Raw genomic sequence first — 21045 nt, 5'->3', positions numbered from 1 at the left:
ATTTAAGTTATTACTGTGCTGAAAAAATGATGGTGACTATTTACATTAATATTTTTGAGAAAATTGTAAAAGACTATAAAAGTCTTGTGGGATTTAGTGGTGGCTGAGTTGGAATAACTTAAATTAAATTATTACTCAAAAAGATGCAAGATCCTTGTAAAAAGAGCCAGTGTACTCCTTGTTTGTTTGTTCTTTGAGTGTGTTGCCTTACACTCTGCCACCTCAACCCCCAGGGAACTGTGCAAGAATCCTGCCTGAGGACTTAAATACCACATTTAACACATTCAACACATTCAACACATTCCAAACTCAGCCAGCTCTCTGTACCACCTGCCAGTGGATCCCAAAAGTCCTTGAAAATTAACATTGGCGCCCAGCAGGAATGTGTATTCTCTTTTCACCAGTGACTGCATCTGACTGCACTTCAGGAGATCTATCTGCTAAACTACTGTATGCAAATGACACAGTGGTCATCAGTCACATTCAAGAGTGTCAGTCACTGTGTCAACACTGTGTGTGCGGTGGAAACATTCAGGATCTACCAGGACCAACAACGAACACCCGGCTTAGAAACCATCATCAAAAACACCCAGCAGACTATGTTATATTGGCACCACCTCTGGAAGTTCAACCTGTCTCAGGAGCTGCTGACCCAGTTCTACATGGCAACAATCCAATCTGTTCTCTGGACATCCATCACAGTCACGTTATTGGTGCCAGCCTGCCCTTTATCCAGGAATTATACACATCCAGAGTCAGGAAACTTCAATGCATATCCATCACACCCCAGACATAACCTGCTCCAACTCCTCCCCTCTGGTAGATGAAACAGAACACTTTGAGTACATTTATAGTGTGATTACACACTCTCAAGTGATTTCTGTTAAATTGCAATGACATTATACTTATAGAGTATAACGATACTTCTAGGATACTGCATTTAAAGAATTTGAACAATATTAAAAATGTTTTAGTTTTTTTATTCAGTTCTAATAGACCGGTTATTTATGTCTGAAAGAAAGAATATTAGATTTGAACATAGCTTCTGTTTTAAATGGATTAAATTACATTATTTTCTAAACTATTGGCCCATTTATGCTTTTGTTCTCTTGCTTGTATAAATACACATAGACACCGGTTAATGCAGACAGGCTATACCCTGGCAGGCTTATGCCTCTAAGGTTTCTTTTTCTTTTTAAGGGAAAATACAGGCCGAACAGACAGGCACTATATGACTGGTGTCAAGCATGGCGTTCACATCTTGATTTATGCTAACTATTCTGGACAGAACAAGACAAGCAACACAAATTTGAAAATTTGATGAGCCCAGATGCTAAAACAAAACAATTTAATGGGTGATAATAAAACTAATCAATGTTCAACAGTCTTATGTAATAAAGTGAGCCTCGCTTAATCTCAATTAATGTGCTAGGCTCATTTGCAAACATTTTCTTTTATTTTGTAAAGAAATAATGATCTGGGATGGATGACTACCGCCAATTGTACTGAAACAGTTTTCATTAAGGTCCAATTAACCAAATAAATGTAATATTATCATCCCTGAATGGTATCAGACATATTAGAAGTTATTACCCTATTTTGTGGGCAGATATAAGAAGTCATTCCTCAGAACAGCAGCCCAAATTGATTTTCTGTTTCTGCCAGCAAAGGTCAAAGGCACTTCCTCATTTCTGAATGCATCATGTTGGAACAAAGCACAAGGAGAGTCAGTTCAACAAAAGTGTTTCTGATCAAGTGATTCATCCAGGTCGTTACAGAAATGAGTTACAGTCACAAGAGCGGTTGAGATGAGAGCAACAGACAGATCAAACTCTGATCACTTACAGAAATGGCATATCAGTGTCTCGCACCCTTAATGTTAATGCAGGTCTAATATGTGGTATAAGAGTAAAGGAGACATCCTACTGGGGCATTAGTGACTGCTGGGTGGCAGCTCTAGAGTCAGCCTATGCACAACAGTCCACCTACTAGTTTACATTATAGACAGGATCATATAGAATTTTCAAACCTTGATAGAAAAAATTTCTGCATACTGGCTGAAGTGATGCTCAGTGAGAAATTTAAGTCCTGCTTTATGCAAATATGATTATTAAGTGAATAATAGATATCCAAGTTCTTCCAGTGTCTTCTTAGTGTTAAATCTTATTAGAGTTCCTCCTTAGCTCAGCTCTACTCACATTCCATCTCTTTTCTGATTTTTTTAATTGAGATAGAAACAGCCAGGGCTGCCACATTGAGCCTCACAATCAGTAATCTAGGTTGACATCATAAAATTTGTCTGTTGTTTGTTAATTTTCTCATATATTTAATGGTTTCCAATACCATATTTGCTTGCTGAGCTGTAGTGGAGCGATATGTCCTGTTAGCCACATTTAAGCTTTTCAGAACATAAGACCTGTTGACAGGACACTAGCCAGAGGCACTGCTTGTCAACAGGCAAGGCAGACAACCTCTCGGAGCCCCAGGGCAGTGTGCCGAGATTTCAGTGACAGTCGGAGACCTCCCTATGGAGCCACTACCTGACAACTCTGCTCACTCAATCCCATTACGTGTCATGTGCATGATTTTTTACAGTAGTCAAGTATGACAGTGGCACTCATATAGTAGAAAAAACTCCACTTCCTCCTATTGGCCAAATTTACACTAATATCCGGATCCGGATATGCCATATTGCAAATTTGGAACCAGAGTCTGCACAGTAGTCTACTGCCAGTGAAGCCACATTACTGATGACCCTCCTATACTTCCTCTAGACTCGCTAGTGTTTGTGTTAGTGGGACTCATGACCTGTACTGCAGACACTAGGCGCTCCACCTGCTTTGGCTTCACTTTTAAAAAGCGTCAACGCATCCATTTTTCTATAGTCTATGGTGGCAATAGTTACTTTCTGAGTGAAAAAAGAGCAAAAAAAAAATAAGGGAAGAGGAAAAAAGAAAGCAGTTGAGAACAATAATACTACATACAAAATGACTGATGTTAGTCCAGCCTTAACTATGAGGGGAGAGACATTTAAATCAAATGTTTTAATAAACATTTAAACTTCTTCTAGCATCACATTATTTGGTTTGTTCTTTCTTTGGTGTTTAACATTAGTACATTGTGTCCAGCCTCTTTCTTAACCAAGTCTAGTGTGGAAATTCCTGCTAGAGCTCCAATAGACTCCAGAATCACCTCTGATGCTAGTTACCCATAATGACTTCATAATGACCATAACAGCATAGTCACACCTCAGGGTGTTGTTTCACAGCCAGTCAAGCATTGTTTCCACTAACATTATGTCACCCCCCTTGAAGGTCAAGTTCACTTTATTTAAATTTATTTTCTCATAACATAAGTCAATTACAACAGGTCTATACCTTGTTCTTTAATTAAACAGACTAAATAGCCTTGTGTTATTTCTTATTAAACAATGCCATACCATAGTGTTGCCCCATAACTGTTGAACATAAGCCTAAACAGTCAGCTGATTAAATCAAGGATCAGTATGATACCTCACAGTTCGTTTCCACTGCATATTCAATCCCTGCAATCCCAGTCCTAAAGCCACACAGATGTTTGTTGTTTTTGTTTTTTAAAAAAAAAAAAAAAAAAAAAAAAACACACCACATTTCCTCCTCCTGAATGCAGAAGACTGTGGGTTATATGTAATTATACAGTGTTTGCTCTGATCCACACAAACAGCATATTTCAGAAAGGCAACATGCTGAGGTACTTTTCAGTCACATTTCAAAACTACTATTCACTAACACAGTTTGACCAAAAGATTGATCTGTACTCGCCTCTATACATCTACTCCACAGGAGCTGACAACAACGGGAACAGAAGAGTGAAAATTGGACCAAGCAATGAAGCAGGTTGATTTAGACCTCCTCAAGCTCATTTCTCCCCTTTGTTTCGAACTCTCTCCTTCCATCACTCCCTCTCTCAGCCTCCCAAAGGAAGCCTAATTGGGAGTCTGGACCTGGGCAGAAAAAACAAACAAAAAACAATCCATTACCTCTGAACTGTAATTGAAAACGGAGCATGAAGTTAATTACTTATCATTTATCATCCCATTCACCTCCACGTTTATCAGAACTTTTGTTAAATCACAATTAAAAAGTTTCCCCCTGGAAGGAATGGAGGGAACCTGCTGAAAGGAAAGATAAAGACAAAACAGTTCAGACAAATGGAGGGATGACGGAAATCGATGGAGGAATAGGGAATGGACACAGGGAGAGAACATAACAATAAGGGAGATTGATTTATCTGTAATGAATGATGGAAATGGCTTGGTGGAGTGATTTGTCCCAGTCACATCTGGGCTGATAGCCGGCCGTTTTGTGAGGGGTTGAAAGGCGATGGGGAGCTGTGATGCTGATTGACAGCACAGGTTGACACAAGATAGACAATTTGCATTTTCATTACATTCAAGATTGACTTCTTTCTCCTGTGTGGTTTGGCATGCACACACACACAGATCATAATGCTGTCTCAGTGCAGAGCCCGACCCTCAGGATCACTGCAGTGCCAGTGCACAGTGGTCCAATACTGAAAACAAGATCCTGTGTCGACTCATAATCAGCAATCGCTTCGTTGAGAGCCAAAGCAAGAACATTTGTATGTTACATTGCATTTCATTTACTCTATGGAGAGTGGTGGTGGAGCTATACAGTTTTTGCACACAGACACTTTTCTTCACATGATCACTTTTGTTGAGCGCACTGTTTTGACAGCCCAGCAGCCCTCATACTGAACAGAGCAGCCATCTGAGTGTAGCATCACTCAGGAGCGCCAAAGGGGAAAAGGCTGAAGGGGCCACTGAGGGCCCCAGTACGACACTGTGAGTGACAGACCTGCAGTCTCGTTCTGTGACAACGGGGCAAAAAAAAAAATTGAATATACACAGATGACGATAAGCTCCCAAAAGCACCCTCCTGGAGACAGAAAAGAGCTGATCCCTGCTTCGTGATCCAAACTGAAATTCTCTCTCTGGCTCTCTGACTGTCTCACACAAAACACAGCCAAGCACATACACATTCTGTCCTGGCAAAATGATCTGCTGGTGGTACATAACACGTTAAAATTAGATTCTAAAATTATACATGTGCACACACACACGCATCTCTGCTTTCTTCCATTGTCCCTCTAATTCCTTCTGTCAGTTGTTAGTAGGAGTTATACTCCAAATTTAAATGAGGTAAACATGCGCAATTGCTATTATATAGTAATTCTTTGTTTGTATTGGTCTGGAATATTCTTTCCTGCTTTGATTTATGTGTCTTAATTCATGTAAGAGAAATCTATATTTTAATGCCTCCCATCCCCCCTGCATTCCCCCCGGTGCGTATTGCTGAATTCACTAATGCTATTATAGCTGAAGTTGAGGAAATTCCTGCAAACATGTTCAGAAGTCCAAAGAAGATCGGTCTTCCATCAGGGGTGACAGCTTTGCTTCCATCCTCCAATAACCCACGACCTGCACAGGCTCAAGAGAGCAGCTCAGAGCCAGTCTGTTCAGTCTCTGTTCAGTCTCTTGTCTGCCGCTGAGATGGTGCTGCTCCAGGAGACCACTCTAGTGTATGGCTCATGTGACCACAGAGTCATGCAAAGACCTCAGAGATATTAGTGCTTCCCGCACTCCTGAGGTCCGAGTGTTCTTAGAAGGTTGTCTGCTCTAGCCTTCCTTATACAGTCTTCTAGCACAGTCAGTCCAGGATAAACATACACAGCTTTCAGCATTACAAGCCGAAAGAGGACGAATGTATATAAAATACAGGTAAAATACAGGGTCTATTTGCAACAAATTTTACAACTCTTGTTTGTTTAGGCTGGCGTAACGCAATACCACAAGGTGAGTTGACTCCAGCTACTTTCCAGCCTCTAGCTGAATATTTCTGCTTCTTGTTGTGGGGGCTGAATGCCTCTCACACCGAGAGCTCAACATTCATGTCCCATATTGTGCAAACTACGCCAAATGCCCTACTTGCATTCTTCCTCCTCGCGGGTGACATCTCAGCAGTTTCACACAGCTTTGCTTTAATCCAGCGTCACATCTGTTTAATTTGCTGCCCTGCTTTTGTTGGGGGAGGAAATAACTAAAGTGAATATCGAAAGCATACTAGAAACCATAGGACAGGGATGGAAGAAGCAAGTGAATTATTTTGGAGCCGAGTTCAGATGAACCCAGAGTGAGCTGAGTTCCTGAATGACTTTCTCGAAACGACAAATATCCTACTTGCCACATCCAGTACAAGTCTCCATGCACTCTGACAGTGACTCATCGCCATCTGTAAGGCTTCTTTCCCTTAACCAGCCATACTGCCTTCAGTTTCCTCATACAATTCACAATCTTGACAGAAATTAGAACAAAATAGGGTTCCGCTACCCATCTCCAATCTCCTTAGTGCCCTCATAGTAAAGCAGTTTTTTTTTTTTTATCTACCAGTGTTTCTAAAGCTATTGGGGTCTCTCTGCCTTGAGGTGACAACTAGAGAAAGGAGGAGTGATTGATCCTATCCACTTTCCGTGTTATATAGCAATAAAAAGAGACCAGGGAAAAATCAATAAAGGCTCACAAGGCTGCTCTTGTGCTGTGGATTTAATGATATAACCATTCTTAGTTTAACAATGCGAGGTGAAGGCAAAGCAAGAGTGGAGGAACTTAAAGTTAAGGCAAACTGTCCCATGTTTAAATGTGAGCAAATTATTTCCAGTTTCTGGAATGTTCCAGTGATGAGGTTAGATGGGCTCTATGAGAAGGTGCATAAGGAACCCACCATCATTTCAGGTGTGTCAAGTAAAACCTTATACCGATTGTCACAGGTGTTCAACCTTCCACAGCCGTGCTGTATTTTACCAGCTCTACACAACGCTGTTCCTCCCATATCTAATTGTCTACACGAGTAAAGACAGAGTTCTAAATAGGACAAATGTTGTGAGGGGTAGGAGAAGGCACTGATGTGTCAAACTCCGCCATGCTTGGTAAGGGGTTAGAGAGTCCGAGTGATTAAAGCAATGAATCACTAGCGAGGAGGTCTCAGCTGTTGGCGTCATCTCGCTCGCAAGCTGCTGATTTGCAGCACCCAGAAGCAGCAACAGAGATTCTCCACTAAAGCTACAAGGCACACAATAGGTTCCATGCAACTGAGGGAGAGGCAGAGCGATGTTTCAATACAGAACTGTTGTCAGTGTTTCACTCTGTTGTTTATACAGCACTGTATAAATGTGTCCAATTTAATTCTCGTTCCTCGCCAGACGAAGCAAGACTCATTAATCTTTATAGCAGATGTGCACTGAGATTCACAGTCACTTTGTAATGCCCTGAACAAATGAGTTCAGGTGTTACTTGCACCTGTATTAGCATGGAGAGAAACCTTGCTGTGTTTTTGCTTAGTACAGCAAGGCAGAACTGGGATTATTTGATTTACTTAAACTAAAAATATAACCAATTCCTGGGGAAGGAAGCAAAACTATTAAACATAGCCCTGAGTTCTACTGTTTTTTTCCTTGCTTTGATTTCACCAAACATTTAAGTGACTGCCGATCACAATCAATCAGAATTTTTTTCTTACCACATCTCTTCCTCAAAGATGATGGTTTCCCACTATCCTTCCAGTTTTTAATAATGCAGTTCTTAAGCCAGTTTTAGTAGTTTCTGCTTGTAGTAGATGTAGATGTAGCAGATCTGCATCTTTGTAGATGTTTTCCCTGCTTGATGTCTGCCAGTGATTTGACCGAACAGACCAACATCTTTTCCACGACCACGTCTTTCCACATGGTTGTTTAAGAAATGAGAAGCTACTGATTGCATCATTTGGGGTTAAATAACTTGTTGCCAGCTTTGTGAAGATTTTGCACAGTCTATGGTTTACTGATGTAATACAAAAAAGAGCCATGATGCAACCAGTGCTGACAGCTTATTGACAATTGATAAAATTAGACCATATTTATTTTTGCAAGAGAGGTGATACAGATGTTTTATGTAGACACAGCCTGAAAGTTCGGCCGTTGTGTCTGTTGGTGTGTGCTGCTATTGGCTGCTAGCGCTGCTAGCGCTGTTCCCTGAGCTGCCCTGAGTAAGGCCTGAGATTCCCGCTAAACTTCAGGAGAAGTGCTTTGATGCCAGGCTGGAGTTGGCGGTGGAGGAGCAGAGAAGGAGGTTCGGGTCGGCGGTGCCATCTGTATTCACAGGGAACGTGACTACAGATGGCATCGTGCAGCCACATGATCATTAAAGTCTGTCTAAGTCTAATAGTGACTGCCAGTGGTTACATTCTGAATGACATAGCAAACAAAAACTCTAGCAAACTAGGTCAAAACACAACAAATCAAAATTGAACATGTCTGTGAGACTAAGCTAGAAATATCCCACACTATAACTTTGGATAGAGGTCGATGAAAAAGGAGCAAAGGCAGTGCAACTCTACCGTATATGGCCTTGTTGGCCGTATGGGCAGAAACTGAGGCAATTCATCCTTGCCTTCAATTTCACAGCTCTGTTTGCATCATTTATCCTGTTCGAGTGAGGCCTCCATGCCAGTTTTAGCAATATAGAATGTGATTGGCGATGACACCAACAGTCTGACACAGTAGCGTTCCTCTCCCTAACAAGAGTATGCTTATAGTGCAGCTAACAACATCCAGCAGCTGTTCTCTGACAAAGGAAAAGTGACAGCTACACCAATATGAACCACAAACAGGACCGAAATTGAGTGCCCTGATCAGATGCCTATATAATGCAAAGTCATTTGTATTCTCTTAAATTCCTGCAAACCCAGATTTAGGACATTTTGCAATTTTTCAGTTTGTCAAGACTTGGTTTATTTATTGGTTTAGAATTGGTTACTTTTCAAATTACTTTGAGCCAAAATCATTAGAACAACTGGTAAGGTGCTTTGTAGTTTGTGTTAAGTTTGCGTCTTGCCGTACATACATGATGAGAAATGAAAAAAATGTTACCTGGGCACATTCTGAGTTCAAGTGAACTCAGTGAACTGATCTTGAAGATGGACAAAGACTTCTTGATTACAGCAGATTATTTCAGACTCAAACTTTATCATTATGTGAGCCGTATTCACATCTTGATATAGCTTAGAATCACTGTTATTAAACTAACGCCAAGGCGGTTATTAAAACCTCCATTGTAGTTATAGCATTACACCATTTGCCTTTAAACTGACTCAGACAGAGGGAGAGAAAATCAAATAATTTATATTTCATTTTATATGTACACATATAAGGATTTTTTCACCACTGCATTTATCCATCCATGTGAGCACACCTTGAGCAGAGTGCAGCAGAGCAGAGCAAAGCCCCCAAGAAGCAGTTTGGGTGGTTTAGGTACTAACTCAAGGCACCCATGACATCGACATAAAGGGGATTGTATCGTTAACCTCACAGTCCCAAAGCTATGATGATGAAATAGTCAAATATCATGTTCTGACTTCAAGGGGCAGTTACAGCATCAGTCACTTGGCAGGACTTAATTCTCTTGATGATGAGGCTAGAAAGATCAGAGAGTAGAGAAGCAGTGAGCTGAAGCCAAGCCCATTTTGTTTTAGCAGCACATCTTAGTGTTTACGACACTAAAGGTCAAAGACCAACATCTCTGTGGAGTGACTTAAAAATACACAGTTCATAGTAAAATAGAAATGTTCAATTTAGTAATGAATGTCACACACACAAACACATGAAAACAGTTGATTTGACTGGAGATGCAGGAGGCATGTCTGTAAGAAAATGGGTCATCTGTAGAGAAGACATATCAGCGAAGGCAGACTCGGGTGCTTCTGTCTTCTGTCACATCATCAATAAACACTGGTGACCCAGTGCTGTTAGAAGCCCTGCATGCCCATGCATCGCTCTGACACCACCATGTTTCACAGAAAATGTGAGATACTTTGTATCATGAGTCATTACAAGCCTTCTGCATACTTTCTCCTTCCCATCATTGGTATACATCGAACTGATAGACTGGTGACCTGTCAAGGGTGTACCCCACCTCTCGTCCAATGACAGCTGGGGTAGAACAAGTGGTTACAGGAAATGAATGAATGAATGAATGAATGAATGAATGAATAATTGTTCAGTGTTGGCAGAATAATTACAACAAAAGTCATGATACTGAAGAGACAATGGCAGAGAAGAGAAACAACCACCAAAGCAAAATTGTGCATAATACTACACTGTAGGCTTTCTCAATAATGTGTCAGTTCAGATGGATTGTTTAGGGAACATGCAGGTGGCCACTTCAACGTATAGCACCAATGACAATAGTTATATAGAAACTTGTCATCATCTTTTCATCTCAAGTACGCCTTTATATGAAGTACCCCCCTCCCCTTAAACCAAGATTATTAGAATTTTACCAGTGCTGTGTTTTATGGCAATCAAAAGGACACACTCTATTTCCTAAATACCAGGTTTTAGCAGGTACTTCAGGACAGCAACAGTCAAAGCACAGTGTACAGCAAGATTTTTTATGTATCTTTCTATCAAGGTTCAATTAACATGGACACTTTCCTTGGAATGGGTGGTGCTGGTAGCAGATCCTCAGAAAAGTTGCTGCCACACTCACATTTCAGCTCTGTTTATTGGGTCTTGGGACAACGTTTCAGTCTATCGCATTTTCTTTCATGAAGTACTACCCAGAGGCAATGTAAACATGCAACAACAACATACATTGATCAGGCGAAGCATTATGACCACCTTCCTAATATTGTATAGGTCTTCCTTGTGCCTCCAAAACACTTTTGACTCATCAGAGAATAGACATGGGTCTTCTGAGGGTGTCTGGTAACAGAATGTTGTTAGTGGAGGTCTTTGGTCTTTGTTAGTGGGGGCCTCTGTGGATCATCCCACAGATACCCATAATCAGTTTGGAGACCAGGTCAACACCTTGTGCTGTTCTTCATGATTTTTGACAATCACCCTAAACAGTTTTTGTGTGTCTGTGTCTGGCTGCAGTGGTTTTAATGTTGTGGCTGATCAGTGTACAGTGTAATGCATTGTGTCACTACTTCACAGTTGAGTCACCAGCTCCATAGCTCACCTCAGAGGGAGGACTCCTGTCAAGACTGATCGATCACTGGGGACCACCCTTCAAGAGGTGACACTGACAAGTTGAGACAGTGCAGTGTGTTTTCTGTGAGAAATATTGGTTTACTGACAATCAGCTATAACCTACATAGACTGTCACAGTCTACTCAGTTTTCCACATTTTAGTAGTAAAAGTTGTTGTGTTCACATTTTAATTAGACTGCTCACCAGAATCAAATGTATAACTGTTATGGTTGACAGACTGTAAATATAACTATTCAATCTACATGCCTATTTTAAAAGGTAGACTTTGTTGCAGGAGACTGCTCTCAGTATTGTTTGGTAGTCAGAGTTGGGTGACTGTGAGGCTGTAACATATGAGGGGCTGCGAGACAGAAATAAATTGATTCTATTTTGAGACACCTGCTGTGTCTAGACAACCCAAATATGCCAATACTCGATCTGGAACACTGTCACTGGCAGCCTTTAAGTCTAAAGATCTCCACAGGCAAAGAAAGATTGTACTCGAGCACATGAGTGGTTGTTCAGTCCAGTCAAGTTGTTTAATGAGATGAAAAGTAATTCTCTTATCAGCTCTTATAAGCCTCACATCTGTCCACTCTGTCTGCCTAAAGGGAGTGTCATCACACAAAGTTATTTCTTATGCTTCTAGTTCCACTCTAGAAATATTCACAGATACATTTATGAAGTGTTAAAAAAAAAACACCTATGAAGTTTATGCATATCTCCGCAATACCCACAGTTTCCTCTTTCTTTTGACTGGTAGATGTTTCTATTCTAGTGTCTGAATAGTCCTTGTTATATTGGAAGAAATAATGAAAATAAACATCTACTCTCGTACTGACACATTAATCCGTCCAAAACACTCCCAGAGGCAATGTCTGTGCATAACAGTTGCAGACACGTTGATCAATATTGAGCTGTCATCATGAAGTTAATTGAGAATATATCAATACTGTCTCCATCTAAATACATTTTCAGAGGTAGACATGCCTGCAATTACCAACGGTAGCCTGTTCCACAAAACAGCAACTATAAAGAACAATTTAGTCATTTTCTGTGCTTATGTTAATACTGGTGACAGGACTGTCTTTGGAAGCACAAGTGCATGGAAACAATGAAATAAAACAAAAAACATTATCTGTTAAGTGTCTGCAAGCATTCACACAGCATTTTTTCTCTCTGGACAGTGGCATCAATAAGAATGGAGACAATTCACAAATCTAGACAGTCTAACAAAGCTGTGTATGTCAGGTGCAGGAGTTCAATATAGTCATTACTCTTAGAATTTCTTTTGTATTGACTGATTCAGTGTGCACAGTTAACTCATCACATAGTATAATTCTTTTTCTGTTGACACACAACCAGAAGAAGTTATGTTCCCTCTCTGATACCAAAGGACAGGCTGTAAATGCTCACTGGCATGATGTTTTTCCACCCCTGTCCACCTGTTCTTCTCCCCTTCTCTGCTTAAACTCCTATTAAACATTCACACCTAATGGCCCTGGTATTTCAGACAATTTAAGGTCCCTCTCCAGCAGAACAGTTGGAGCGATCGAGCGTGGCATAGAACTAATTGAAGTCCGCTGACACCATTAGTGAACTGCCATCAGTCTGATAAACAGTTGTATAACAAGAGGCTCATGGCTAAGCAAGAGGGACGGAGAGAAAGCTGATGATGAACAACGCAACACAAACCTCTCTCTCGCAGGTCAGACCTTGTCTCCCTTAACAACCTAGAAGAGGGCTGTACAGTGTTTTTTCACTGGCTCATATACTGATGTGTTTCTCATGTAAACTCACAAACATATTTAAAATCGCTTAACTAATCCTATAGCTAATTCAACTCTCACGTGTTGTGAAGCAGCACTGTGCTTCAAACAAAGCTCCATCAGTTTTATTTATAAAGGTCATTGTATTCAGTGACCTGCAAGCTCCTGTGACACACTGGCCTTTATCTCAGTGGCCCATGCTAATGCACCATGACTCCTCCCGTAGCTGAAAGACCCAACAAGCATACAATTGCTGAAAATGTACTTTGTAGTAGTGTCAAGAGCAAGCTAGTGTTTGTTTGTGTGTGCTGTTTCCAGCCATCTCTGAAAGCACTCTGATGCTGCAAATGCATTGCATAAATATGCATTGTGATTGACAAATAGTTTTTTTAACTGTCCCTCAGCACTATCTCTGGCATTTACCCACAGTGGAAATCAAACCGGCAGGTCTGACGGTGTTACTAATATTAAGTTGGTAATATTAAACCATTTAACCAACTCTGGGTCCAAAAACCCCACAGAAGGAGCCTAAAGAGGCCAGTAACATGCTGATCTGTGCCATCGTCTCCCCCACTGTGCAGTGAATTTGATTTGGCTGCGACTGTCTTTATTTCCCCTGGGCTACACTGCTATCACAGAGAGGTGAGCCATCTTGCTGAATGGAAATGCTCCCATAGATGTGCAGTATGTGAGCGAGTAGCCCATGGGAACAATACTGACTAATGGCTATCAGATTGACTGGGCAAAGAGAGGAATGGAGATGACAAAGTGAAGATGAGGAGTGCAGAAAGGTGAGAAGACTGTCTGTTTGTCTTCCTGAATACTCAAGTATGGTGCCATGTAAGGATGTTTGTGCATGCTTATCTTTTGTATACACGGGTGTGTTTGTGTGCCTCCTCTTTGCTTTTCTGCCTGTGGCCCTAATAAAGGCTGCTTACAGCGTAATGAGAGATGTGGTCAGATAATGGAGGAGGTAATTACTCCAGTGCACAGAAGCGTCTGGTTAAGAATTACATTATCGATCGGCTGGATGAAGCAGCATGACAGATCAGGCAGGGATGCAAAAAGAGAAAGAAAGAAAAATCAACTGCTAAAATAAACAGCTTGTCTGTTTGGCTTCCACTCGAGGCTGGGGCATGGGGCCCACAGATAAGTGGAGTTTATGTGTGTGTGTGTGTGTGTGCACGAACAAACAAGCAAACTACAGCAACTTCCCTCAGCAGGGATCATCTGTAGTTATGTGAGTGTGTAGTGATCCAAACAGCTCACTCAGGGGGTAAATTTCTAGACTGCAGCTAAGTCAAATGTTGCTTGGTGCACGTGCAGTTCTATCAGCATGACTAAAAAGAGAAATCAGAAAGCAGTTCACTCACACCACATACACCTGAAATCATTGGTTCTGTCTGACATTTGAACAACTGTGCCACTGCTCTGTCCTGAGCAGCATATTGCACTGAGTGCATAATTAAGCACTGACTCATAATACAAAGTCAAACTGCAGCTGTTATTGGCAAAAACTGAGTGTTTCCTCTAGAGCCACATTTATTGTCAGAGCTTAACAATGATGAAAAAAAGAAAAGACAGAAATGCTGTTTAAGCGCCTCTACTGCTGTAGAGTATATATATGCACCTTATAAGATTTACCTTGCATTTAGACAGCATATTCTTGGAATTTGAGGCATATGACTCTTCAAACCCACCAGACTACAGTGACAAAAACAGTGGTTGTACCTCCTGGAACAAAGACCACTAGTCTACTCTATGTGACTCTGATGTTTAATTGGCATCAAAGGTAAAAGCACACACACCCAAACCAAAATTAAAGAATTACCAGCAACAAAAGCTGACTTTGACGTTGCCTCATGTAACCAGAAAGCTGCACTTGAACACACAGCAAAGATTACAGCCAAATTATTTGCATCTGCAAGGAATAACTCTCCATACCAACAGGTGGCAGCAGTCTGTATTAGTAATTGTGGTTAAAACCATAGACTGTAGGAAAAACAATGGACGATGAGTCTCAAGCAGCAACCTTCAGGAGTGAGCAATGAGCCCACACAGCACATAATTAAAGGTGTTCCTGCCTAGAGTGACCAGCGGTAGCCTGAGCTAACAGGTAGTGGAGAGTTGGGTGTGCGGGATACAATGTCTGACACGACACCCCCATGTCCATTTTTGGAGTATCTGAGTGTGGTTCAGAATCCAAAGGGTGACGTTACCATGGGTTTGTTCATGGTATATACAGTCAATGGTCTAGAGTAGAGTCACGTCCAATCAATGACCTGTTTGTGTTTGGTCAATACGAGCTCTGCTCTACCTACCAAAGACATGCTGAATTATATACTACACTTTGATTTCACTAAGATTTAACTTACTTAACTTACTGTAAAGATTGTTCAGATCCTTCAGGATCATTAGCACAATTTACAGCACAACTATTCATTTTGTAAGTTTTAGATGAAGAGTTATTCTGGTGTTCCTACTCTCATGTTATAACTGGGCCGGCTGTCAGTTTAGACTTATGTCACATCAAGTAATCCTGTTTTTATAGCATTCAATAACTAAGATGAAACTTCACAGATCAGCATTATATTATTATACAATTTATTTACTCCAGATCACACTGTTGTTCAACAAACCAAGTGACTGGGGAAGCAGAACTCTAACTCTTCTTCTATTAATTATAGCACTTCTTTACTTGGCTTCTGTTTCATGTCTGCTCTTCAAACACCTGGAATGCAGATCATCATTATGGGTTACAGACCAAGTATTGAGAAGTACCTTGTACGACCCTGCTTCTGAGAAATGGAACTACAGTGTTGCCTTAGGTTTTTATTGACTAGTGATATTTACAACCTGTTGATATCGTGAAACCTTCTGCCTGCTGTTATTACATCATACTGTTAAATTAAATTCCATACTATGTCATCTGTGAACACATAACAGTGAATACACACACATGCTGCACACAGCAGACGTTATACGAATAGAACGAACACACATTACGTGGCCCATAACCCTTCATTCTCAGCCCCAGTCAATACTTTATATTGATTCCTTCTTAGACAGCAGCATGTAACACATTAGGCTCCTCTTCAGATCCTCGGTTCCTCTGACCCCGCCCATATTAGAGCTTCTCCATACCAGAGCAGGGCATCAGAACGTGACACTTCCTTAGTTATACACATACACAGCGGAACTCATTTTCACAAGGGCAAAATCCCTTGACATTCTGAGCAAAACCTCCACATTCAGCAGGCAAACAAGGCGGTAGCTCCAGTTGTTAAATGCCAGCGGGACTCCATAGGTAATTATAGACCCAGATCTGCCTGCTGGGTTGCTGCAGTATGTGTGTGTCAGTTTCTATGTGTGGCATTATGGATGAGGGCTTTGTGTGTGTAAGCCCTATTGCCATGGCTTTAGCTTTTCATTAAAACAGAAGGTGCTTCAGTGTTTGTCCCCAGAGGCTACCTTTTTCTCTAAGCTCAAGACGATCAACTGCCAGCCTGCAGGAAAGGAGCACTGCCTGTGAAGGGGTATACTGAAGGACGGTTGGATGGAATGAGGAGGGAGGCAGAGTCAGGCAGGGACTGGAGCATGGAAAACAGGATTGGTGACGAGAAACTCCACTAGTGTAGAGATCCTTTTTTTTTCAGTTTTGCCACAAGATCTCTTGTGAGCACCTGGGGAAAGCAGAACAAAGACTGAGGAGCAGAAGGGAAAGGGAGATAGGAATACTGAACAAGGATAACTAAAAAGTGGCCTCCTCCTGTCATCCTCCATCTCTGATATTGTATCAGTGTTAGTGTAATGACCAATATATCGGCCGGCTGATATATTGGGCCGATATTTGCCTTTCTTTTTAATAGTCGATACACAGGTGCTGATATATATTTATTTATTCATACCCTAAATTAAATAAAGTGAGACTTGTAACACTGGTTATCGGTGTATCATTTTTATCATGTGAATGGAAGGAGAAAAAGCAGCATCAGCTCCAAATATCGGCTCATGTATCGGCCCTCGGCCTATGCCGATGTAAAAAAAATTGGTATTTGTAAAAAATCCATAGATAATACAGCATGCTTCAAAAGTGTCCGGCATAACATATAACATATATGTTTCTTTCTTATATAGATATTTATCTGTATCTGTGAATAGTGGTACATGCATAGACTTAGACAGACTTTAATGATCCACAATGGAAATTGTTTGGTCATAGTAGCTTAACTGTTACAAAAAGATGAGCAGTTACACAGCTGGATAGAGTAGGGAAGAAAAAAAAGTTCTATAGTGTTCACTATGGGAGCAGAAATGAATCAGTGTGCTGCCCCTCTAAGTGGATGGGATGGATCATCCAAGTAACTATTATTTTGTAAAATGTAGTGATCCTAAAAAGATAGCCTGGAATATTCTTCTTCTTCTTTTTCTTCCTTGTTTTAGTTTTTACTTAATTCTGAAAGGCCCCTCTCATCTGAGAAATGTCCATGAAAATAGCTCACAGAACCTCTCCACTTCTCTCATCTTTAAAAAAACAAGGCTCAAACAGTGGCAAAAGAATGCATGAGCCATTACTGATCGTTGATGTGTCCTTAATGCTCCTAAAAGATCAGCATAGCCATTGTAGATCGTTAGTGTAGCTCCCTCACATGGCACAGCACATTGTGGCAAAATGTTATTGACGGAAACCCATTAAAACCTCATTACCTTCCCCACCATACAGTAACAGCAGCACATTGTGGCCAGACAGAGCCTGCTTGCGGTGGTTGCAGGCCTAATGGAAAATCTCAAAACCTTTCTGCACTGAGAGGAAATTAAAGTGATGGCAAGTGTAGTTTTTTATTAATCTATACATCTCAGCCCATATGCAGGCTAATGTGACCTGGAGTAAGCATATTGTGTCTCACCCTGAAAAATGTGTGCAAACAAAACCTGTGTTTTTGATCTCACTGACATCAGAATGAAAATGTCACTACTCAGGTACATTTTATATTTATTATCCATAGATGGTAAATATGTCCTCAAAACGTATATTCATAATTATGTTCTTATTTGTGTATAATATTCTAATACTAAAAATTACTGTTTTCCCATTAACTTAGAATGAATCCTTGACTTCTACATAAGGACCAGGTCTTCTTACACAGTGTATTCTATGTTGAGCCATCGTGACTCAACTACAGGAGAATGGATGGACCGAATGCTGGCTCTAGAGAGGACCTTTTAAATTCTTGCATTGACGTGGGTTCATCTGGTGAGAAAAGAGGTCTTCACCTGGCTGCAGTGTACTAGCTCTCCACTAGATGTCCCTAAATTCTACACACAGGATCTCGTAAACCTTAGCATGTTTAGGTAACAATTCTGTGAGTAGCGTAGTGTGTAGTCTGAGGTCGGTATAATTTATCACTAAGTCTGTCAAAATACTTCCCTCATTTTTGATGTCTGTATTAAAAAAAAAAAAAAAAAACAGCTGTCAGTTAATGCATTTTAATAGGATATTTAACTATCTTGTATTAGCCTTACATTGATTGTTAGTTGATGTTATTTATTTTGTTTAGTGGTCAGCATTCATACCAGGAGTGTTGTATTTCCATTTAATGATGTCAGCCTTTATTCCCAAGTCCAAGTAAGGGCAGACCTTTGTTTTTTTAGGGGAGAGACAGCAGGACTGGGCAACAGGGCCTGAGACAGAGTTGAACGGCTGTTTATTCCTCCTCACTAAAAGTTGGGAGAATGAGCTCCATTGTCTGAATATTCTTCAACAGTACACAATTATACACCCACGATGCTTTGAAGCTGTTACTTTTGTTGAACACTTTCCTTCCGAATATCCCCTCAGCCTGTACACACAGCATTTTATTTTGCCAGTTGATCAGTCTCTGTTTGCAGGAACTCCAGGTCTGAGACTTTAAATACATAGGTATATATACATCCATAGTATTTCAGCAAACTATAGTAGACTGACTGTTCTTATGTTGTGAGGCTACACTGGTGATGTAACTGCATCTTTAACTGCCATATGCGGTTGTATAATTAAAACCTGCCATTTCACTAGTGTATGGCCCAAAGAATTGATATTAAACATAGGGAGATTTTGCTTGAGTTAGGAAAAACAACAGGTTCTGGGGAAAGATGTGAGTAAAAAAAATTAATTTTCACTGGTAGGATTCTAAACATGTGGTTAAGGACATGGTTACTGAAAGTGTTGATTTTATATTTTAGCATTTAGGACCAATGTCCAACTGGATTGTCAAATTTCCACAGTGATTCAAGCAACTGAACATAACCTGAATGCTTGATTTATGCTTTGACTAAAACAGGGTTATTAATTAATTAATTAAATAAATAACTTTTTCTCTTGTGATATTATATGTGAAGAAAATGTTGATATTCCAAATGACCTCATCATTTCTTTATAAATTTGCATTATCTATGTTAGATTACTGATAAACTGTTGCCTAGATGACCTGACATATTCCCACAAACTCACTGGTTCCATCTGAAGGAAGCATGTGATGAAGGTCTAACGACATTTACACATAAAAGCAGAACACTCCAACATGACCAAATATTAGTTTTCTTCCGTATTTTAGTTCCCATACAAGTTTGGTTTGGTGCTGCCAATTCACTGTCCTGCTATATGGCTTCAAAGTAAAGTACAGAGACAAGCGCTGTGAAATAAAAAAGAGAGGAGACTGGCAGGCAAAAGTTAAAGGAAGAACATTGCCTGAATTTATCCACTACAGTTAAGATGTAGCCAGGTCGGTATTTGATGGCCAGTAGTTTTCACAAAAGGAAATGACTCAGCATGGGTCCACTGTAGTGATGGTACATGACAGGTGGAAGTGGTGGAGCAGAGATAGTGGGTGTGCGATGAACAGTCCGAGGGAGGCATTTGAGCTGCAAAACGAGAAGTCGTTCAACGGCCGTCAGACAGAAGCGGTAAGAGGCGAAATGCTTTTAGAATTAAGTCAAGAATGTTATGTTTGTGTGTGTGGCTATACAGCCACAAGGAGAAGACATTGAGGACAGAAGGAAAAAGAACAGGAGGAATGCTTTTGAACTACAGAAAGATTGACAGTATTAAAATGCTTAGCTGGATGGGTTTTCCTTATTACATTGGCTGGCTATCTTTTATCTTTTTATCTGGCAAACCTTTCTAGACAGTGAGAGAACATGGATTGAAATGGTTTATGATGGATGATGAATTTCTGTTAGTTTGGCTATGGAACTGCTACCTTGACATCAAAGTACTATGGTTAATTGACTGCCTCAGTATGGCACACTTTCCCACTTTATATAAAGATAAGTCTACCATAGTATTTGGCCCAGACTTGACCCATTTTTCTCTAGAATGTGATAAACAAGAGCACCTTCCCCACTGCTGGAAATCTTGTCGGGTACAACAAGAATATTCCTGAAAAAGAATGGATATGTTTTGTGGAAATAAACTATGTGAGTGTCGTAGTGTGAAAACAGGAAGCAGCTTTGTAAACTTGGAATGCGACACTCAAGTGAACTCATTATTTGAGCACCATGTCCTCCTCTGCTCCAATGTAAACTCTATTGTTCTTCATTCAAAGGTAGATCAGAGAACATGATAGTAGCAGGGAATCACAAGGATTTCACTAGAATCACAAGGATTCTAGAATCACAGTAGTGAAATTTGAACATGTTCTTTCTATAACCTTTCTTTCTCTGGTTATTTTAAATTTGCTAAATGGACATTACAATATATTTTTTGTTTAGTGGAAGTGGAAACTGTTACATTTTCAAACATGCAACCAATAAGGATGTAAATCATTTGAGGTGTTCCTCCCTAGTGAGTGCAATTTAAGTGTGGGGTTTTTTGGCTCTGGGTTTAATCTCTACTGAGACCTGAGAAAAACACAAGGATGTTTATCTGTTCAGTAGGCTGTTATGTTCCCAGCTAGTTGATACCCTGCAATTTGGTGCTTGTAGTGCACTGTTGGTTGTAGTGATTTTTCTTTGAAATTTGAAGCCAATGCTGCAAGAGAGCACCTCTTAATGTAAAAGTTGTCATGGGATTCGCTGCTGAACAATTAACCACTTTAAAATTGCATTAGGACAGGATCTTTGAGAATGAGTTTGTCTGATAATACACTTGTGTTGCTTCTACTCATACTACAGTTTGTGAAGTACCTCTTTCCCAGAGCAAAAGAGAGGTCAAAAATGTAATGATCTTTCCTCT

At 40.4% G+C, this 21045-nt stretch overlaps 1 long non-coding RNA gene across 2 annotated transcripts in view; it reads right to left on the bottom strand.

Annotated features, from left to right (window-relative positions):
- Positions 1 to 2966: 2966 nt before the first annotated feature.
- Positions 2967 to 21045, bottom strand: part of LOC125000110 — a 69081-nt gene continuing 51002 nt past the window's right edge. For both annotated transcript variants that reach the window (XR_007111273.1, XR_007111274.1), the window contains exon 4: positions 2967 to 3982. This is a non-coding gene — a long non-coding RNA (uncharacterized LOC125000110). The remainder of the gene's footprint in view (positions 3983 to 21045) is intronic.

Source organism: Mugil cephalus, chromosome 2 (genome assembly GCF_022458985.1).
Source record: "Mugil cephalus isolate CIBA_MC_2020 chromosome 2, CIBA_Mcephalus_1.1, whole genome shotgun sequence".
Taxonomy (NCBI): domain Eukaryota; kingdom Metazoa; phylum Chordata; class Actinopteri; order Mugiliformes; family Mugilidae; genus Mugil; species Mugil cephalus.
This window is presented reverse-complemented; position numbering and strand designations above follow the sequence as displayed.